At 40.3% G+C, this 19,839-nt stretch overlaps 1 long non-coding RNA gene across 2 annotated transcripts; it reads right to left on the reverse strand.

The window, feature by feature from the left end:
• Positions 1-218: 218 nt before the first annotated feature.
• Positions 219-6,539, reverse strand: LOC141626366 (uncharacterized). Of its 2 annotated transcripts, none has more exons than XR_012535955.1 (4): positions 6,316-6,539; positions 2,965-3,124; positions 1,642-1,951; positions 219-953 (listed from the first exon to the last, which is right to left on the reverse strand). It is a non-coding gene; the product is annotated as an uncharacterized LOC141626366 (long non-coding RNA). The 2 variants fall into 2 exon arrangements; XR_012535954.1 differs by having other exon boundaries at positions 221-1,734; positions 1,885-1,951.
• Between the last annotated feature and the right edge of the window lie 13,300 nt (positions 6,540-19,839).

Raw genomic sequence — 19,839 nt, forward strand, 5'->3', positions numbered from 1 at the left:
CTTAGCTAGAAGACTACTCACTCATTATCGAGTTTAACATGCTAATAATATTGTCAATCATATTAACAAAGCAAAACATGATAAATAAATGAAAGTGATTAACAAGAATTAAACAAGGATAAAGAGAATTATACCTATGAAGATGATTCCAAATAATAAAGTAAAGAATAATAAAAGAAAACTTGATTGATTGATGAAGAGTTGTCAATTCTCCAATAATAACCCAATAATCTTCAATTACCAAATAATAAACTTGAATTACTCAATAACAAACTTGAACAATAATTAAGGAAAGATTAATGTGTAATTTTGTGGAAAGATTAAAGCATAATCTATTCTAATCTACTCCTAATCTAATCTAAAAACTTGGTCTTTTCTAAGGGAACTTCATAATCTTGATTATTACAAATGGAGTATATATAGTAGTATATCATTAGGTTAAGAAAGGGTAGATTAGTAAATAGCATTGCAAAGTGTTGAGTAGGGAAATGCAAGTACAGAAGGACATGCGCATATCACGTAGCTAGTCCTACCACGATCCGCTCGGATCAGTTTGAAGCACGGTTGGTTCTGCCAAGGAATCCACTCGGATAGACGCCCGCCTTGGGAGCAAGACGCTAGGATCATGGGGTTCTGAGACGCCCGTCTTAGGAGCAAGACGCTTGGATCACTGGGCAGAGTGCTTCTCTTTTTTAATGTCTAACAATCCGCTCGTCTCTGGCACGGGACAATCGGATCAAGCTATGCCAGTCCGATCGTCTTGTGGACAATCCGCTCGAATTGTTGCAAAGTGTGATCCTTTTGCTTTACGTCCTTTTTAATCTTTGCATACTCCTTATTCTCGCTTTGTCGGTCATCGTTATTGCCTCCTCTTCATACTAGTCCATCTACGGTCGTTATCAACCTTCCAAATGTGCACGGGAGACGGGAATTCCGCCTCATTGTCCTCTTTCCTACAAGTCATACAAAATGCACTAGGAAAGCAAAGTAGAAGGATTTGACGCATATAATGGCTATGAAATGTTATAATAGTATGCAAAATAGGTTCAATTAACAGACTAAATGTGCGCAATTAAGAGTCTCATCAGTACCATAAAAGATCATCCATCACCACCAGAGTTTAAAGCATCAAAAAGGCAAAATTCAAAATACACTAGCATAAAGCTAAGTAACATTATTCCATCATTCTAATTTTAAGTAAACGAGCATAAAAATAACATTATTCCACCATCCCAATTTTTTTTAATAATTTACTCCGGTTCTCAAAAATTGCAATATTTCATTAAAAATACTACTTCTCGCATATATAAATATATTCAATCAATGTTGCAATTTCAGTGATCGAACAAGAGGGAGTCGTAGATGAAGGATTGTTCATAAATAAATTTGGTCTCCAACATTAAAAAAAGTTAATAACCACCCTAGCAGACATTGTAATTGGCGACCTTTCCAAAATTTGATCTACTCAGAGTCATTTCTATTAATTGTACTAGAATTCAGGCTAGTTACGAGACTATGTATATATTCGGATTTTGGGTCATTCTCAAGTTTATTAATCAGACCACTTTTATCTGGTCTACATATACCAACAAAGACATGGAACTGATAGAATGAACCAAAGCTGAAATAATGGGTACTCACCGGATAAATAGGGTATGCAAGCATGGGAAACGGTAAGGTGAACCTTAACTTCTTCGTAATGGTATCCAAACTATTGATTACTACGTCAGACAACTATGCATAAATAAAAAACAAAAAGACAGTAAGTACCATTATTATATTCCTTTCGGTCCCGGTCAATAGTTTACGTTTGCTTTATTGATTGAGACAGAAGAGTGAGACGAGTAATAGAATAAAGACAAAATAAGTAAGAAAGAAACATACAGACTGCCATGATTCATCATTCTCAACATGTCCATGGTTTTGATGGTGAGTTCTGTGCCTAATCCTCCTATTATAGTCAGATAATCAAACTTTCAGGTCATCTTGTTTACCAAGATTATTATTATAAAGAGTTAGTTTGCTCAAGGCTTAAACATAAAAAGTACTATCCATGATAAGGAACAAGGATTGAAGAATGAAGAATGTGGCCTCCCTTGATATACATCTCTGACCTTGCTAGATACACATCTATGTCAAGCTAAATACATTCTTATACCTTGCTAAATACACCTCTCTGGTCAGCTAGATACACTCCTTTACCTTGCCAGATACGCATCTCTAACAAGCTAGACACACTCTAGTACCTCCTAAAGTGAAGAAGTTGTGTATCAGCTACCATGAATTTGTGTATCTACTCTCAATTTTAATGATCTAGTATCTAAGACTATACAAGTAACTTGTCGGAATACGAGTTTTAATTACATGTCTTGGTTATGTATTGTGTAATATAGTTATGTAGTATCTAGAATAGGACGGAGGGAGTAAACTTAATAATATTAATATACTTAGTATCTAGAATACTAATTGCAAAATTAATAGTTAACCTTTGTACGGATTGATCAAAATCCGAAAGCTTATGTATCTAGAATTCACAAAGATGGATAAACGAGTCAACATATAGCCAAGTTGGAAAATAAACCAAGTAAGTCGACATAGACACAAATAATGTCACGATAAGCAAAACATAATTTCCTTTATTAGCCCCAAAACATACCCAAACCCCCTGCTACCTAATAGGTTAACTTCGTTCGCTAACTGCCTATACTTATGAACGATTTTTGCCCTACTAAAAAAGAATGCGTCTAACCGCAGACAGACTTCCTTTTTCTAACTACAAGGATTCTCGCAAACATACGGATATTATGAACGATTCATTCCCTACAAAAAAGGATTCCCTCCCAACAAAAAAGAAGGATTCCTTCCCAAAGAAAAACAGGATTTCTCTCCTACTAACGAAACAAAGCAAAAAACTAAAGAAAGATGTCAAACAAAATTGAAATTAAGGAAATGAAAGGACAGTACCAAATAACAAATAAAATCAAAGTAACGAAAGCTCTGGCTTTGAGGGTGATTGGGGGCGCTACTTGTCTCTCACCAAGCAGCTCACTACTATGGACAACCAGCAGCTTAATAGGGCACCCAGCAGCTTAACAGACCTCTCTCGACTCAGGCGTAAGAACCACTGAAAATTAACATGAAGTGAGTCGATATCGGACAAAAAATAAAATCAATCTGTCTAAATCAAACGCAACCAATTGATGTATATTTTCAGCATCTTGCCCCTTGCCTTTTGCTTTTCCAGGGCCCACAGGTTTGTTCACCCGGAAGCCTGTGGGGATTTGATGTGAATTTTGGCGGAAGCGGAAGACATTTTTGTAGGGTTATTTTTGTGTTTTGAAATAAAGGGGATATTTGTTTCCAGATCAATGAAGACCTCGAAAACAATGGGATATTTGTCGTAGCTAGACCTATAGCTACGCCAATGGGTGAATTGTTTGATACTCGTCAAACAATCCGACTTAAACTTAGGATCACGTCCCTCGTTCAAGCAAGGTGCGAAATCGCGTTTCGACCTCTTAAGCCAAATCACTCGTGTAACAACACAAGAAGACAAGACAAGTTTTAGAGAATACTCTCAAGTTTTTACTTCAAAATTGGATGATCAACAAATGAGGACTACAAGCCTTTATATAGGCCGAAATTCCTTGGGCACCAAGGCTAGCCTTTAATGCCTTGTGGTGAGTTCTAGGCTATGTAGGAGAACTAGGTAAGACTAAGACAAAAACTAGGCAAGACTTTGTAGAAAACTAGGCTATGACAAAAACTAGGCTATGACTTTGTAGAAAACTAGGCTATGACAAAAACTAGGTGAGCTTTATTCAATGCCCTTGGACTAGCCCATTTTCGAGGTTGGACCTTGCTCCACACGGCTCCATTGGCGGGTGATCATGCATTTTTCCCAATTATGATTTGAACCGATCCATGCTTGGTGAGCCGGGTTGCCTTGGTCGCTTGTTTCGAGAATTATTTCATCGAGGTGATTCGTATTCACATCAATTCCTCCCCCTTTGAAAAGAATTGTCCTCAATTCTTGCCTCGATATCTTAGGGATCAAAGATGAATATTATAAACCCGAACAAGCCCGAACACGTAGTCGAATCATCTTTGATGCCACCGGGATCAAAACAAATCTGGAAGTTAGATTCAAACTTGATTAAGAACACGAAGCAGTTTACGCATCCCGTTGATCTCTTCTTCAGCTCATCATCTTCAATGTAGTCTTCTTGTTTATCCCTCTCCGGTGATTTGAATTTGTAATGAGTATTGTCAATCACAACCATTTTGTGACATCTTTGCTTGTGCCTTACTTTCTTGTGATTTCCTTCCCTCCATCCTCCGTGCACAATTCTACCAAAATCCAAATAATCGTTGCTCGAAACAACAAGATCATCATGAGCCTCCATAAAAATTGACTTCAATAAGAAGTTAGAGTTCCCACCATATAGCTTCTCATCAATGTATTTATCAATTGGTGATTGATACGGTTCTTTAGCTTGAGAATCTGATTTAATGTGATCGCCCAGAAACTCCTCATCCAAGATTGGCATAAGATGAAGTTTATTTTGATTTGCATCGTCATAACTTGTATGATCACTTTCTTCCACGTGAGCTTCATCATAAACTTCTTCAAATTCTTCATCAAAAACAATTGGTAGATTGGGATCAAATAAAGAAGTACCTTCTGTATGAGATTCATCCTCAAAAGAAAATATGTCATCTTCAATCACATCTTTAATTTGATCACTTAAGGGTTCTATTTCGATAATCTCATCCTCTTCTTTTGGTTCATCACCACAAACCGACAGTCGCCTATCTGACTGTCTACTCCACCGTTCGTTTCAACAAATTCAGGCATTTCTATAATCTGACAGTTCTGTGGCGTCTCTCCATGCTTTTCTTGAATTCGTAATCGTTTCAAGCATCGATATTGTTCAAAGGATATGTACTCCTCATTAGGGCAAGAAATATATGAATGTCCAAATCCATGACACATAGTACAACGTGCCAAATCTTCTCTTCCAATCCTTAGACACTCAATTTCTCGTGAACGTCTCAAGATGAACAAAATTTCATCTTTGTATTGTTCCATCTTTTGTTCCCCTTTTTTTTTTCGTTTTTTTTTTTTTGTGAAGAAATCAAGACCCCTGGATCGTCTCGATTAATGGAAATCAAGAGCCGAAGCTCTGATACCACTTTTGATGTGAATTTTGGCGGAAGCGGAAGACATTTTTGTAGGGTTATTTTTGTGTTTTGAAATAAAGGGGATATTTGTTTCCAGATCAATGAAGACCTCGAAAACAATGGGATATTTGTCGTAGCTAGACCTATAGCTACGCCAATGGGTGAATTGTTTGATACTCGTCAAACAATCCGACTTAAACTTAGGATCACGTCCCTCGTTCAAGCAAGGTGCGAAATCGCGTTTCGACCTCTTAAGCCAAATCACTCGTGTAACAACACAAGAAGACAAGACAAGTTTTAGAGAATACTCTCAAGTTTTTACTTCAAAATTGGATGATCAACAAATGAGGACTACAAGCCTTTATATAGGCCGAAATTCCTTGGGCACCAAGGCTAGCCTTTAATGCCTTGTGGTGAGTTCTAGGCTATGTAGGAGAACTAGGTAAGACTAAGACAAAAACTAGGCAAGACTTTGTAGAAAACTAGGCTATGACAAAAACTAGGCTATGACTTTGTAGAAAACTAGGCTATGACAAAAACTAGGTGAGCTTTATTCAATGCCCTTGGACTAGCCCATTTTCGAGGTTGGACCTTGCTCCACACGGCTCCATTGGCGGGTGATCATGCATTTTTCCCGATTATGATTTGAACCGATCCATGCTTGGTGAGCCGGGTTGCCTTGGTCGCTTGTTTCGAGAATTATTTCATCGAGGTGATTCGTATTCACATCAGGATTTGCCCATGGGTTGCCAACCCCCGTGTTTTTACTTCCCAACTTATCTGTCTTGTTTGTATAGTACTAAACCTGGAGCTTATCTCACTGAGAAGTTTTACCAGGTAAATAACCAACCAGATTCTAGACTTTCACCATTGAGATATTTCTACTCACTACTGCTAATGTGTAGATATACGTATAGTTCATTCATTGTTTACATGTTCTACGCCCTTGAGATGCTTAATTGAAGTAATGTCAACTGTATATCCTCGCACCATTTGATGCTTCTTTTCCAAGGCTTTGTATAATTTCAATTTCAAATTAAAATTAATCGATTCAATCGCCATTAATCATCTTAAAATGTAATGATGATAGTAAGAAGAAAGAAAGGGATTGACAGAAATATAAGAGTGTACCCATTTTTGGCTACTGCTGCTTTGAAACGGCGGTGGTGGATGGGATAAAGAGAGTTTAAATGGTGTTAGACCAGATCTCCGCCATCGGTTTTTATGAGGTGATGGCGTCTAGCTGGAGCTCTGATGGGCACCGACGAGAGTATGCTGTATGGGTGAGAAGGAGTTAGAGTGAGATGGGTGATTGAAAGTGACGGGGTATAATAAGTTGTGTGAGGTATAAGTTGGACTTTATTTACTTACATAAAAGTAATAGTAACTAATTTTCTTGCCCGTGCGTTGCACGGATATTAAAATAATGTGTGATAATGTAGATAACCAGTATCTGATGAGACTCCAACAAACACCCGATGATTATCGGACTATAACATATTTTGGGATCGCGGCGTTTGATCGACAGTTTGTGTACAACTTTACGTCGGAAAACTTAAAACGATTTCGAAAATAAAACATTTCAAAAATACCTGGAGTGTTTAATGCACGACGACGGGGTCGCAATGACACTAACTAGAGTCAAAACCGACACCGGACCAAAAACCGACTCAAAAAGTCAAATCCCTACTCCAACAATGAGTCAAACCGAGTCAACCACCAAAAACAAAACATTTCAAACCTTCTACCTTAAGTTTTCCCGGATTTATGTTTGGTCAAGTACCAAACATATGACTACAAAACCTAGGATAGAACAAATCATGATTGCGTTTGTGTGAAAGCGACAACTCACCTCGAAGACCCGCGACGTGGCTCGCGCCTCTTTGAGCAGCCTAGGTGGCCACGTCGCTCAAAACTCACACAACCACTCATTTCCCTATAAATACCCCTCAAATGCCGCCCATTTGAGACTTACGCGAGTGTCCGCCCCCTCTTTTCTCCCTAAAATTCTCGACTCGACTTCTTAAGTCACAATCCAACACGTATTTACGACCTACCGATCGTAAATACAAGCCTTACATATTGTTTGGTACCGTCATCGTGCATTAAATCACTTGACCGACCACTTCGACCACTACACCGTCACTAATCTTAAAACACTCTTTTTACTTACCAAAACGGTTTTAAACCGAGTTTTTTCCGACCAAACGAGTTGTTACACTTACGTCGGTCACTCGCCATAACCAAACATGTAAGTATGAGGGTGTAAAAATCCTCTTTTTATCATGTTTTCATTTGTTTCATGACTATAACATGTTAAAACGTGCATAACATGAACCGAAACATGGGATAAACGAGCCCAAACTGATTTTTGGCCTGAGATAGAAGCCCCTTGGTTCGCCGGCTTGCCCGCGCCTAAATGGGGTGTTCAGGTCAGAGATCAACCGTTTTTGTTCTCTTCTTTCCCCTTTAATTCGTTTTCATATTTGTAATCGGTTTTACCATTTCAAATATTTTCAAACCCTTTTTATTTCATTTCATTTGTTTTAACCATAAAACATTTTTCACCCTTGGTTCCTCATACCATGACGGTTAAATCCGTGTTTCGGTGACAATATTTGGTAATGACATTTAAAAGGCATTTAAAACCTTTTATTTAATTTCTTTACATTTTAAAAGGTCTTTTAAAGCCTTTCATCATTTCTTGACATTTTCGAAACAAATATATTAGTCACCAACACAAAGTCATCCTTGATTCTACATACCATGCCGGATTTTAACCCGGGTACGATGATGAGTATCGACTAGTTATAGTCAAATGAACTTAAAACAATTAGTTTATAATCACTTTCAAAACTATTCATGTCAAGCTTGTCAAGTCGAACCCGACACCGAATATTATCAAAATAATTATGATTATTCGAGTCTAGTTCTTCAAATCAACAAATGCGGTCTAAACAACCCTTTCAAACCAAATCGGGTTCAAATACCCATTTCTCAACACGTTTTATAACGTTTTCAAAAGATCAGGACACGACATATAACCGTAGGCTGACCCGCGCCTGAAGCAGGCCTTTTCTTTCTCATTTTCAGAACCAGGGGAGGCCCCTTTACACCGTCGGCTGGCTCGCGCTTTATGTAGCCATCTGGTACATGACCTGTTCCCTTTCCAACATTAGTCTAGGACGATCCCGACTCCAGTTAGCCCGGATATAGGACGGATCAGACGACTATTCGTTCGTTCAAAATCATATTTGCAAAATGCTTTACTAAGATAAACGGATCACGTTATGCACCCTAAACCTAATACGGTTAATGGATGTTTAATTTCCGTCTTGCATGCAAATCAATCATTAATCCAACCCGACATCTTATACTTGATACTTGGATTAAATCAACCGACTTAGAAAGCTCTCACATGTTAGGTTTAAATTATTGGATGCGCATTCATGCATTTAAACAATTTTATCAACTTTTGCATTCAACCAACCAAGATCGATCAGTAGAGGCCGCTACCGCGGGCGGGATTGGGTGTCTGATAAAAGGGCTTCCCAATATGTACCTTCACCTCTTACTCAGAAACTTTGGATAGTGGACGACCTTATCTAGGGCATACGAGAGTCATTCTAGAGATAGGATGCTAAAGAGGGACGATTTCCTTATCTTTAGTACCTATGTCAAACGCTGCTTTGTGCTTCAATTTGACCGAGGTATAAAGTGGATTTCGAACGGGTTCCAAGGATCCCACAAATGCTTGGTGGCAACTCCAAACATCTCTAATCGTTTCGAGACCCTTACCGAAACGAAACCGACCGATCTAAAACGATCCGGTCGAAAGCATTTTTACGCCGCCAAGCGTGGCTTTCAAAAGACCGTTGCGTGTCCACGGATCGAAGTGGGCTCGCAGGTGGGCCATGTTCACAGATTGGCTACTCCGCTGGGGAAAACTAGGACACTTACGTCTTTGTGATCCCTAGATGGTGAGACTCGAACGAGGTCCCGGTTGGAATGCATTAATTGATATTACGGTCACGGTCGGGTTCCTTGTCCGGGCCCATAACCTAACCCTTTTCGACCAGTTGGCTCGTCTCGTCGGCGTGAGTTTTCTCATCCCCGCGTTTCAAATCTCGATTGAGTCAAGCATACCATTGACGTTACATATTTCTGTTTCGTCAAAGAGCTTTCATCACTTTCGAGCACGAGGCTAGGGCACCCTCCACACACATTTTGTTTGGATTGGTAACCCTCTCGCAAATCGGAGTTTGATCGCTTGGTGTGTAACCCACCCTTCTAAGTCAAAACCCGTGTCAGCATAATGCATAATATAATGAACTGTGAGTGCTTATGTGCTACTTGATCATAAGTCCTTCCGTGTCATTTTCAAAAAACACCCTTTTGCGCCGTTATAATGGCCATTTCAAACCTCCGTCTTTCGCCGACCGTTGCAAACCCTTTCTAGGCCGTCGTAATGACTATTTTCAAACCCGATTTTTTATAACCATTTCAACACGCCTTTCTAGGCCGTCGTAATGACGATTTTCAAACCCGGTATATATAACCTTTTCAACACGCCTTTATAGGTCGTCGTAATGACGATTTTCAAACCCGGTTTTTATAACCATTTCAACACGCCTTTCTAGGCCGTCGTAATGACGATTTTCAAACCCGGTTTTTCATAACCATTTCAACACGCCTTTCTAGGCCATCGTAATGACGATTTTCAAACCCGGTTTTTATAACCATTTCAACACGCCTTTCTAGGCCGTTGTAATGACGATTTTCAAACCCGGTTTTTCACAACCATTTCAAATCACCTTTTTACGCCGTTATAATCGCCGCGTCTAGACACGGACTTTAACCTTTTTCGTGCCGACAATGGCTCTTTCAAAACCCGAGAAAAGCACACACCCTTTTCTCGAGACACTTTCGAGATCCCGAGGACCATGCACCGTCCCCGAGACCTCTTGAAACATTTTAAACTCGATTTTCAAAACACATAATTTTGAATTTCAAAACCGTCTTGGGAAACAATACACTGTTTTCCGAGCCGATTCAAACTCGAACCATCCTTTGCAAATAAACTTAAGACAACCCTTTCAACTGATCGACTTGCGGAGATTTCTATCTTCGGAAGCCGTCCACAAAGCGACGAATGGATCTTTTTGAAAATTTCTATTTTCGAAAACTTCAATCCACTATTCCAATTCCGCCTCGTGTCTATCGAGTCGAAGCAAACGTACTTATGGGTCTTTACTTATGAGTCGTCTCACCACGAGACCCGTCCAATGGCGCCGCGCCGTTATGTTGGACTCGTGTCAAAAGTTCCGTCAACACCATCACGTCATAAATCGAGTCAGCACCGAGGGACCACATACGATCACCCTCGTCTTTTTAAGTCTGATCATTGTCTCCTCCTTTGTGTTGTCTGCGTTCAGTCTTCGAGCCGTATCGGATTGAGTTTTAATGTGAGCCGTTTTTCTGCCTCAGAGCCATGGCCCCGTCTTCAACTTCGTCTGTCAACCACAACAACAATGATAACAACAGAGATGTCACGACCGATCCGCTAGCCAACCTGCTCACCGCTCTTAAAGTCACCCTGGATCGCGTCGAGACCCGTATCGACGCCCTGGAAAACAAAGAAACTAGAGAACATAATATTCCACCTCTGACTGAAACTGAGAAGAGGCTAAAGCTCTTTGGAGAACATCTCCTAGCCCGGGGTAACAATATCCATCTTGAGAATAACCGAAAGTTCGAGCCTGTTGGGGATCAATTACCTGACAACTTCACCCTAACTAACGTACCTAAGTTCAAAGGAGTGGAGGACCCACTCAATCATATCTGTGCCTTCAAAGACTACATGGCCATTAAAGGGGTCAAACAGGAACTTTTCACCCGGATCTTTCCATCCTCTTGGAACCAATCCCTCGCCAGTGGTATTACTCCCTTGATCCGAAAAACCTTACCACTTGGGATGAGGTTGCAGTTGAATTCGCCAATCAATACCATGGCAATGTTGAAATCCAAGCCAATACCCGTACTCTTGAGGTTCTAACCCAGAACGATAGGGAAGGGTTCACCGAGTTCTTAACCCGTTGGAGGAGGGTGAGTACTCAATTGGTCAGTAAACCGAGTGAATCAACTTTGGTGGAAAAGTTCGTCAACAATCTCCGCCCAGTGTATGCCAACTTAGTAAGGTATCAAAATATCAAGACCTTCCAGGATCTGCAAATTCTGGGGACACGCATTGAATATGACCTCCGGAAGGGTGTCTTGGCCAAGACTACTGGCAGAGGCTACCAAGGATCCACCTCAACCGGATCCCGTCCCTACGGCCAGACAAAAAAAATCGATGAGGTCAACCTCGTTGAACCATCTGCTAAGAGAATTGAGCGCCCCCAGAGAGTGTTCACTAATATAGGGTCAACTTACACAAGTGCTCTGAAGAGGCTCATGGACCAGGGAAAGTTACAACCAATCGGACCCACGCCGGATTCGACCGATGCTAAGAAGTCCCGGTTCTGGAACCCCAATGCCTACTGTCAGTACCATCAAGGGAAGGGGCATGATACTGAAACCTTCTTCAAACTCAAACACATCATCCAAGACATGATTGAGAAAGGGGATTTGCCTTTACCCCCGCCGACTAAGCCAAACAACAAAACAAACCCTCTGGGGATCCACGCCATCTCTGATGATGAGCCAACATTGGACTGCTCACACCTCATCCTGCCAGTTGATGACGAGGTGAATGCCTTGGAGAAAGATCCCTTAGACGGAGTGTTTGTGTTCAGTGCTACCATTATGCTCACTATGTTCCAACAGATTGAGGAAGCCATAGCCAGTCTCTCCGAGAGGATCACCCGACTTGACGATGCCTACCGTAGACTTATCTTCAATTCTCCGCCACCACGCCCGAGGGAAAGTCCCCCGAGCGCCCAAAACTACCCACACCAGGACGGATTGCTCCCGCGACCATTCTGGCTTACACCTCACAATAATCAACCTCACAATAATCAACCCCACAAAAACTACCCTTACAAAAATTACCCTCACAAAAATATCCCTCACAAAAACTATGATCGGTCCGTTTTGTATTCACAAATAGATAGATGTGGTCGTTGGTCACGGTCGAATCAAAACACAATTTATAGCTTAACAAGCAACTCTACAATTATAGTAAAGAGGCAAGTAAAGGTCGGATCCCAAGGGACGGGAGTTAAAATGAGATTTCTATTGTAACTAGTGGTGTCTAAGGGGTGTCACAAATTGGGTTGATGTAGAAGGTTACTAAACTAGAATAACAATGAAAATAAACAAGCAAGATGAATTAAAGGGGTGTAAACAATTGATTAAAGGCACTAGGGTGTCATGGGATCATAGGGGAATCATGGGATATGATCATACAAACATGTTCTCAAATTATAAGCAAGCAATTATTGTTATGATGGATTGAGTTGGGTTATATCTTACAATCCTAGGAAAGTTTGGGTCCCGGAGCCGAATCGATTAGATTGTACAACACCTACAAGTCGACTTAATCTTCCCTACTCAACAACATGCATGGTCTAATGAGACTCGAGTTGGGTTATGTCTTACAAGTCTCATTGAAAAGATAGGAGATGATAATAAATGCAAGGATTCATAGGCTTAGCATTTCATCAAATATAACATGTGCATGAGTTGAGATCAAAACAAGCAAGCAAATAAGATATGAAAGCATATTAATTTAAGCATGAATCATTCCCATGTTGGTTTCCCCTAATCACCCATTAACCCTAGCTAAGAGACTACTCACTCATTATCATGTTGATCATGCTAGCAAGGTTGTCAATCATACCAACAATATGAAACATGATGAATAAATGAAAGTAATTAACAATAATTAAAAGGGATTAAGAGATTATACCTACTAATGATTCCAATAATAAAGCGAGAATAATAGAAGTACTTGAATGCTAGATTGAGAGGTTGTCAATCTCCCAATAATAACCCAAATAATCTTCAATTACCCAAAATAAAGGATGAACAAAAGAGAGATTAAAGAACTAAACCTTGGATTAAAACTTGATTAATACTTGATTACAATATTGAAGAGAGATTTGATTGATATTAACTACACTAATTATTGATAAGAAGAACATGCTCCTCTAATTAGACTAATGGGGTATTTATAGTGAAAATTAAGGAGGATGCATTAGGGTTAACTAAGGGCTAAACTAGTAATTACACTTTTTAAGTAGAGCAAGGAGAAGCCGGTATTTTTGGAGAGAAGGGCTTCTCTTTTCGTAGCTTGAAGAAGACAAACCGCGCTGTGAAGGAATCGGGCGGATTAGGTCGGGACGGCGGATTTGGTCGATGGAATCCGAGCGGATTCTCGGGGAATCCGGGCGGATTGTTGAGGGGGAATCCGAGCGGATTCAGGATGGGGACGCTCGGATTGTGGGGCAGACGGGCGGATTGTTGACAATCCGCTCGGATTGTCGATCGCGTGATACTTCTTCTTTTTCTTCCCTTTTCTTCATAAATTCCTTGGGGATTTCCTTGGGGACTCAAGGATCCTTTCTCAACATTGCTCTTCTACTATGATATGTACAAAGGCCTTCTAATCTTGTCTCTCCTTGATGCTTGGTCATTGAATTTGATCAATTTAGTCTTGATTTGCCATGAAAATGCAAGATTCTTACTCCTTTCCTACCAAGGGATCAAAATCTCAAAGAATATGCAAAACAAAGAACTAAAGATAAGAAATGACCCAAATAAGCACTAAAAAGCATGGAAACAAGGGTAATTCGGGGGCTAAATATGCGCCAATTATGGTCACATCAAATATCCCCAAACCGAACCTTTGCTCGTCCCGAGTAAAGAGGTGACAAAGACTAGGACCAATACTAACCTATCCTAATAATATAGCCTATATGAGACAATTAGCGGGTCTCACTCCGCCCCTTCAACTCACAACAAGACAACCATGAGGTAGGATGCCTTCTTGCAAGGCAAGGTGGGTCTTGCCAAAATGGCGATACATCCAAACATTAAGCACACAAAAACACATAATGGATGCATCTACAAAAAGAATAGCCACTCCCTCATCAAGTGGCGGAAATTATCTACAAGGGAAGCAATTCAAGGGTACACAATCCTTCATAGATGCAATTTGTTCAAACTACTAAGCCTAGAAGGATACCAATAAATCACCTCCAAAATGTGTCAAGCTAGGGTACCTTTATCCTCAATCGTTAAATGCTTTTGTCAAGAGTAGACTCCCTATGGTGTTAGAAACACTGGAGGATCGCGGAATTCCCCCTCTTGCCTAGACAAGAAGAAGGGTCGTCCCCTCTCTACCATGCACAAAAATGGATATGATGGATAAAGGGATCAATAGATATTTGAGTTTCACTTTGGGAGTTTGCTTTTGTTTTTGTTTTCCCCCCAATTTCTTGTGGCATTTGACATTTGAGAACACTTTCTTGCCATTTCTTTTTTATTTTTGGCATTTCAATACTTGACAACTTTTTGCATTTCTTTTTGAACATTTTCAAAGTCACCCCAATTAGTAACGAGGGTGCCTTGTATTTGAAGCTTAGGAGTCTTTTTTTTTGCTCCTCTTTTCTTTTGATGCATTTTTGCAAACTTTCTTTCACTTTTCATTTCATTGAACTCAAATTGATTTCTTTTTGTGCCCATTCCCTTTGATGACAAAATGTATGGTAGAACATGGATGATGGATGAATGCATGGTTTCAAGGGTCACCTTGGAATAAACGGTAGCCAAGGAGTTATCACACCACAAGGTACTCTTGACTAGGCCTTAATCCATGGGTCAAAGGATACTAGCATGACACATCCTAGGGTGTTTTACAAGCATTCTAACAAGCAAAGTCTTAAGAAGAAAAGGCATCTACTAGGGCCTATATACACTTGTCAAGCTTCCCAAGTAGACGGTTTCGCAAAATTTTTCTAACATGCAAACTACATGCCATGATGCAACTAACATATAAACATCCTAATGCAAATGATTCTACCAACTAATATGACATATAAACTAAATGCAAGTCCTAAATTCACATTGTTATACCGCATCAATCAAAATAAAGCCACATAGTCATTAACATAAAGAGGAAAAAGGAGATTGGAATGATCATACCATGCGGTCTTCAATATCCTCATGTCTCGGATGTGGCGTAGTCAATCAATGTGAATAAGGATGAACAAACACAATATATACAAGACAATATATACAAAGGAAATGAACTTGTTTTTGGGTTTTCAATTTTTTCAATTTTTATGGGTTTTTGAATAAGAGTTAAATGTTAGAATTCCCATCCCCACACTAATATGGGCATTGTCCTCAATGGCCAAAATGATGGAAATTATGCAAAGATGATGCATGATTTCTATACTAAATGCAATTCTATACTAAGCTACACTACATGATGCATGGTTTTTGTTATGACGGAGAGGATAATTTAGATTACCTCCCGTTGTGTATGCATTAACTTCCCCAAACCGAGTGAGACACTATTGCTAATGTCCAAGGATGGGTATAGTTCATGCACACACTATGCTATGCATGAAACTAGTTTGTCATTTTGGATTTTACAAATGGGAACAATAAGAACACCTCAATGGTACCGAGGTGTGAGTCCTTTGATGTTGCTAGGACTAAACCAACAATGATCAAAATGAAATAGAATACAAAGAGATATAGACAAACCATGGGAGTGTAGGAGTCTCCAAGGCTTGCTCGTCTTCCATCATGCTATCATCATCACCACTTCCCTCATGAGAAGTGGTCACATTGCCACTTTCCTTGTCACTTTCTTCCTCATCTTGCTCATCATCATCTTCACCATCTCTTTCTCCTTCCATTGCTTCTTCCTCAATATTATCATCAACTTCTTCATCATTTCCAACAACCTCATTATCTCCCACCACGTCCCTAGATGCACCCGGAAATAAGACTTCTCTATCCGCCCAACTAGGCAAAGGACAAGATGGATCAAGGAGTCCTTGCCTAGCTAGATGTAGGAGGGGTGGATATTGAGCCAAATACGCATTTTTCCGATCTTCATAGGCTTGCTTGTGCATTGCTTGCATAAGATGAGTCACATAGTCTTTCCCAATTTCAATTCCTTCCGGCTTGAACTCTTCATACTCAAAGGGGTAAGGTGGTATGATAATGGAAGAGGAGGGGGTTTCAAGATCACCCTTTTGTTGTTGAATGATATACTCGGCTTCTTCGGAAAGGGGAAGTAGATAATTGGTCCGGTGGACACTTAGGCGACAAATCTTCGAGGGCAAGGTGAACGATCTAGCTTCACTAGTTAGCCATCCATATTTAGTGTCAAGGGGGTTATGGGCAACCCACTTGAACTTGTGAATCATAATGTGCATATCAATAAGATGGCCACCTTCCTTTGCTTTGTACTTCTTATCCTTATTGAAATTAGGATCAAAGTGCTTAGCTAGGACCGTGACTAGCCCGCCATTGACAATAACGGTCGTACCCTTCATCCCATTATCAACATTAAGCCATCTATCAACCAATAGCCTCAAAGAATTGTAAGGCTTGGTGTGAATTCTTCCGATATTCAAAGCCGATTCAAGGAGCATAAAATCGAGTCTTGTGAAATGATTGGTGTCTTTCCTAGCAATTATGGTATTTCCCACAACCTTGTGCCATACTCTTATGCCCGGATGATGGACCAAAAGAGCACGACATGCATGAAAATCCTCAAATTTCTTCCCGGAGATTGCCTCCCAAAGAGGTTCGGGGTCATACTTTCCATAACTCTTGAAATAACTTTCTTCATCACTAAGACCCAAAATTTCACCCAATTCCTTAAAGGTAATGCGTCTACTAACATTAGCTAGACGAAACTCGATATTTTCCCTATTCTCAACTTTGGTGACTTCCAAAGAACTTAAAAATTCCAAGACAAGGGAGGGGTATGTCAATTCCTTTGTTTCAAACAATTTCTCCAACCCCATGGCTTTGAAAAAGGCTTTTGTTTGTTCAAGAACACCCAATTTTTCCAAGGCATCTTTACATATGAATTTGGTGGATTGAATAGATTTCATAGCAAACTTGACAAAGGTATTTCTATGGGTATCGGAAATAAAATTTACCTCCGGATAATGCAAAAGTTGATTAATTACCGGAGTAGAGGATGTTGATGGTCCCATAGAAGGTTGTTGTTGTTGTTGCACTTCCAAGTTTGGTGTTGCCACCACCATAGCCAAAGCTTTCTTTGTTTGAAGAGCCTTTTGCCTTTGTGAGAGTGCCTTAGCCTTTGGTGCCTTGGTTGCCTTTGTTGCACCCTTAGTCCTTGCCATTGATGAGCTTAACCAAGAAAAGAATGAAAAATCTTCAATATGTAGGATGCCCAAATCGATTTGAAGGTGAAAGGCTTTGCCTTTATGAAAACAAAAATCGACTCAAAGGTTGAAGATTTTGTTCTTGGTTTTGATTTTTGTCGAAGGTTGAGTGATTAAATTGTTGTTGGAAGGGTGGTTTGATTTGTTTTTGTTGAATGTTGTTGAGGGTTTTTGTTTTTATGATGGAGAGGATGAGGGTTTTGATGTTGTGGGTAGTGTTTATGAATGAATGAATGAATGAATGAAGGTGGGAGGGATTATAAAGAGGCCGAAATTTTCAAAGCTGCAGGGGCAATCCGTGCGGATTATGCACAATCCGTGCGGATTCTGCTTCTTCAATCTTTGCAAAAGCTCGCCTAAAGACGGGCGGATTTGGTACAATCCGCTCGGATTGTCTGAACACGGGACGGGCGGATTTCTTCAAAGACGGACGGATTTCAGTCCAGAGATTTTTGCTTGTTTTCCTCAGCTGCAAAGACGGGCGTCTTTTTTACAAGACGGCCGGATTCCTCAAGACGGGCGGATTTTTGGGAATCCGCTCGGATTCTTTAACAGTCAGGAAAAATTTCAAATTTCAGTTCAGTTCAAGACGGGCGTCTTTTGTGTAGGACGCTCGGATTGCATAAGACGAGCGGATTTTTGGGAATCCGCTCGGATTCTGGTCCTTTGTACCCGGATTCATTTCATTCGTGCACAATGCATTTCCCTTTACCATTCTTCCATTCTTCTTCAAGGCTCGTGTTCTTCGTTGTGGGGGCACTTCTAAGGCATGGATAGCCTAGGCAATTCCCATCCCCACACTAAGGTAAAGCACTACACATCAATTGAAGTTGTTAGTCCCTCCCTCACTTCTCTCTTACATGACAATTATTTTGATCAAAGTAAATAAAAAATCCAAAAATGACAAAAATGCAATACAAGAATTGAAATGTAAGTTAGGGAGTTAGAAATATTTACAAGTGGTGGTTTAGGGAGGACTCCACCAAACTCTCATTCTTGATGAGATGTCAAGGGGGCATGTTCAAGGTGTTGTTGATGTTGCTCAACACCTTGAAGAAGTAATCAAAAGCTTGTTCATTATTATGGTAGAGGTCCTCAATAGACCGTGCCCCTTGTTGTTGATCATGATCGATGGCATGCCCAATGTAGGGATTAAAAATCCCTTCAAATTCGTCGTCCCAAAGACCACAAACTTCATTGAGTTGATCATTGAAAATCTCTTGCTTAGATGGAGACAACTCTCCCAATTTCTTCTCTTGGCCAATGAGGCCATCCTCTTCTTCCTTGGTTGATTTTGATGAGCCTTGCAAGCTCTCCTTGTCACAATTCACTTGCTCTTTGAATGGAGTTTCTTCAATTTTCTTCCTCCATTGGAGTTCCGATTTCTTCCTTTCATCTTTTCGGCTATAGTGATCAATCATGAAACATGGCTCATGCAAACGAGGAGCTCTCATGGTCTTGTCAAGATTAAAAGTTATGCTTTCATCTCCCACTTCTAGAGTGAGCTCTCCATGTTTCACATCAATCACCGCACCGGCAGTGTGTAGGAAAGGTCTTCCTAGGATGATTGGAATGTTGGAATCTTCCTCCATATCAACAATGACAAAGTCTACCGGGATGAAAAACTTCCCAATTCGCACGGGGACATCTTCCCATATCCCTAATGGTGTCTTCGTCGATCTATCGGCCATTTGAAGTGTGATGTTGGTGCACTTAAGCTCTCCCATTCCCAACCTTTTACTTACCGAGTACGGCATGACACTCACACTAGCCCCTAGATCACATAAGGCTTTGTTGATCGTCGTGTCGCCAATGGTACACGGTATTGAGAAGCTTCCCGGATCCTTTAACTTTGGAGGTGAACTCCCTTGAAGTATTGCACTACTCACGTTAGTGAAGGCGATAGTCTCAAGTTTCCGGATCGACTTCTTCTTTGTGAGGATATCTTTCATGTACTTTGCATAGGCCGGAACGTGGTTGATTAATTCCGTGAAAGGAATTGAGACTTCTAAATTCTTCACAATTTCCATGAACTTTCCAAGTTGATCATCAAATTTGGGCTTGGCTTGACGACTTGGAAAAGGAAGTCTAATCACAATGGGCTCCTTCTCTGTGGCCTTGTCTTCATTTTTCTTTGAACTTTCTTCTTTTGATGATTCTCCATCTTTGGAGTTTTGCACAATTTCTTCCTTTTCACTAGCTTCCACAACTTCATCCTCAACTTGCTTCTTCGGTGCTTCATACCTTGTACCACTTCTCAAGTGAATGGCACTAA

This window comes from Silene latifolia, chromosome Y, assembly GCF_048544455.1.
Source record: "Silene latifolia isolate original U9 population chromosome Y, ASM4854445v1, whole genome shotgun sequence".
NCBI classification, from domain to species: domain Eukaryota; kingdom Viridiplantae; phylum Streptophyta; class Magnoliopsida; order Caryophyllales; family Caryophyllaceae; genus Silene; species Silene latifolia.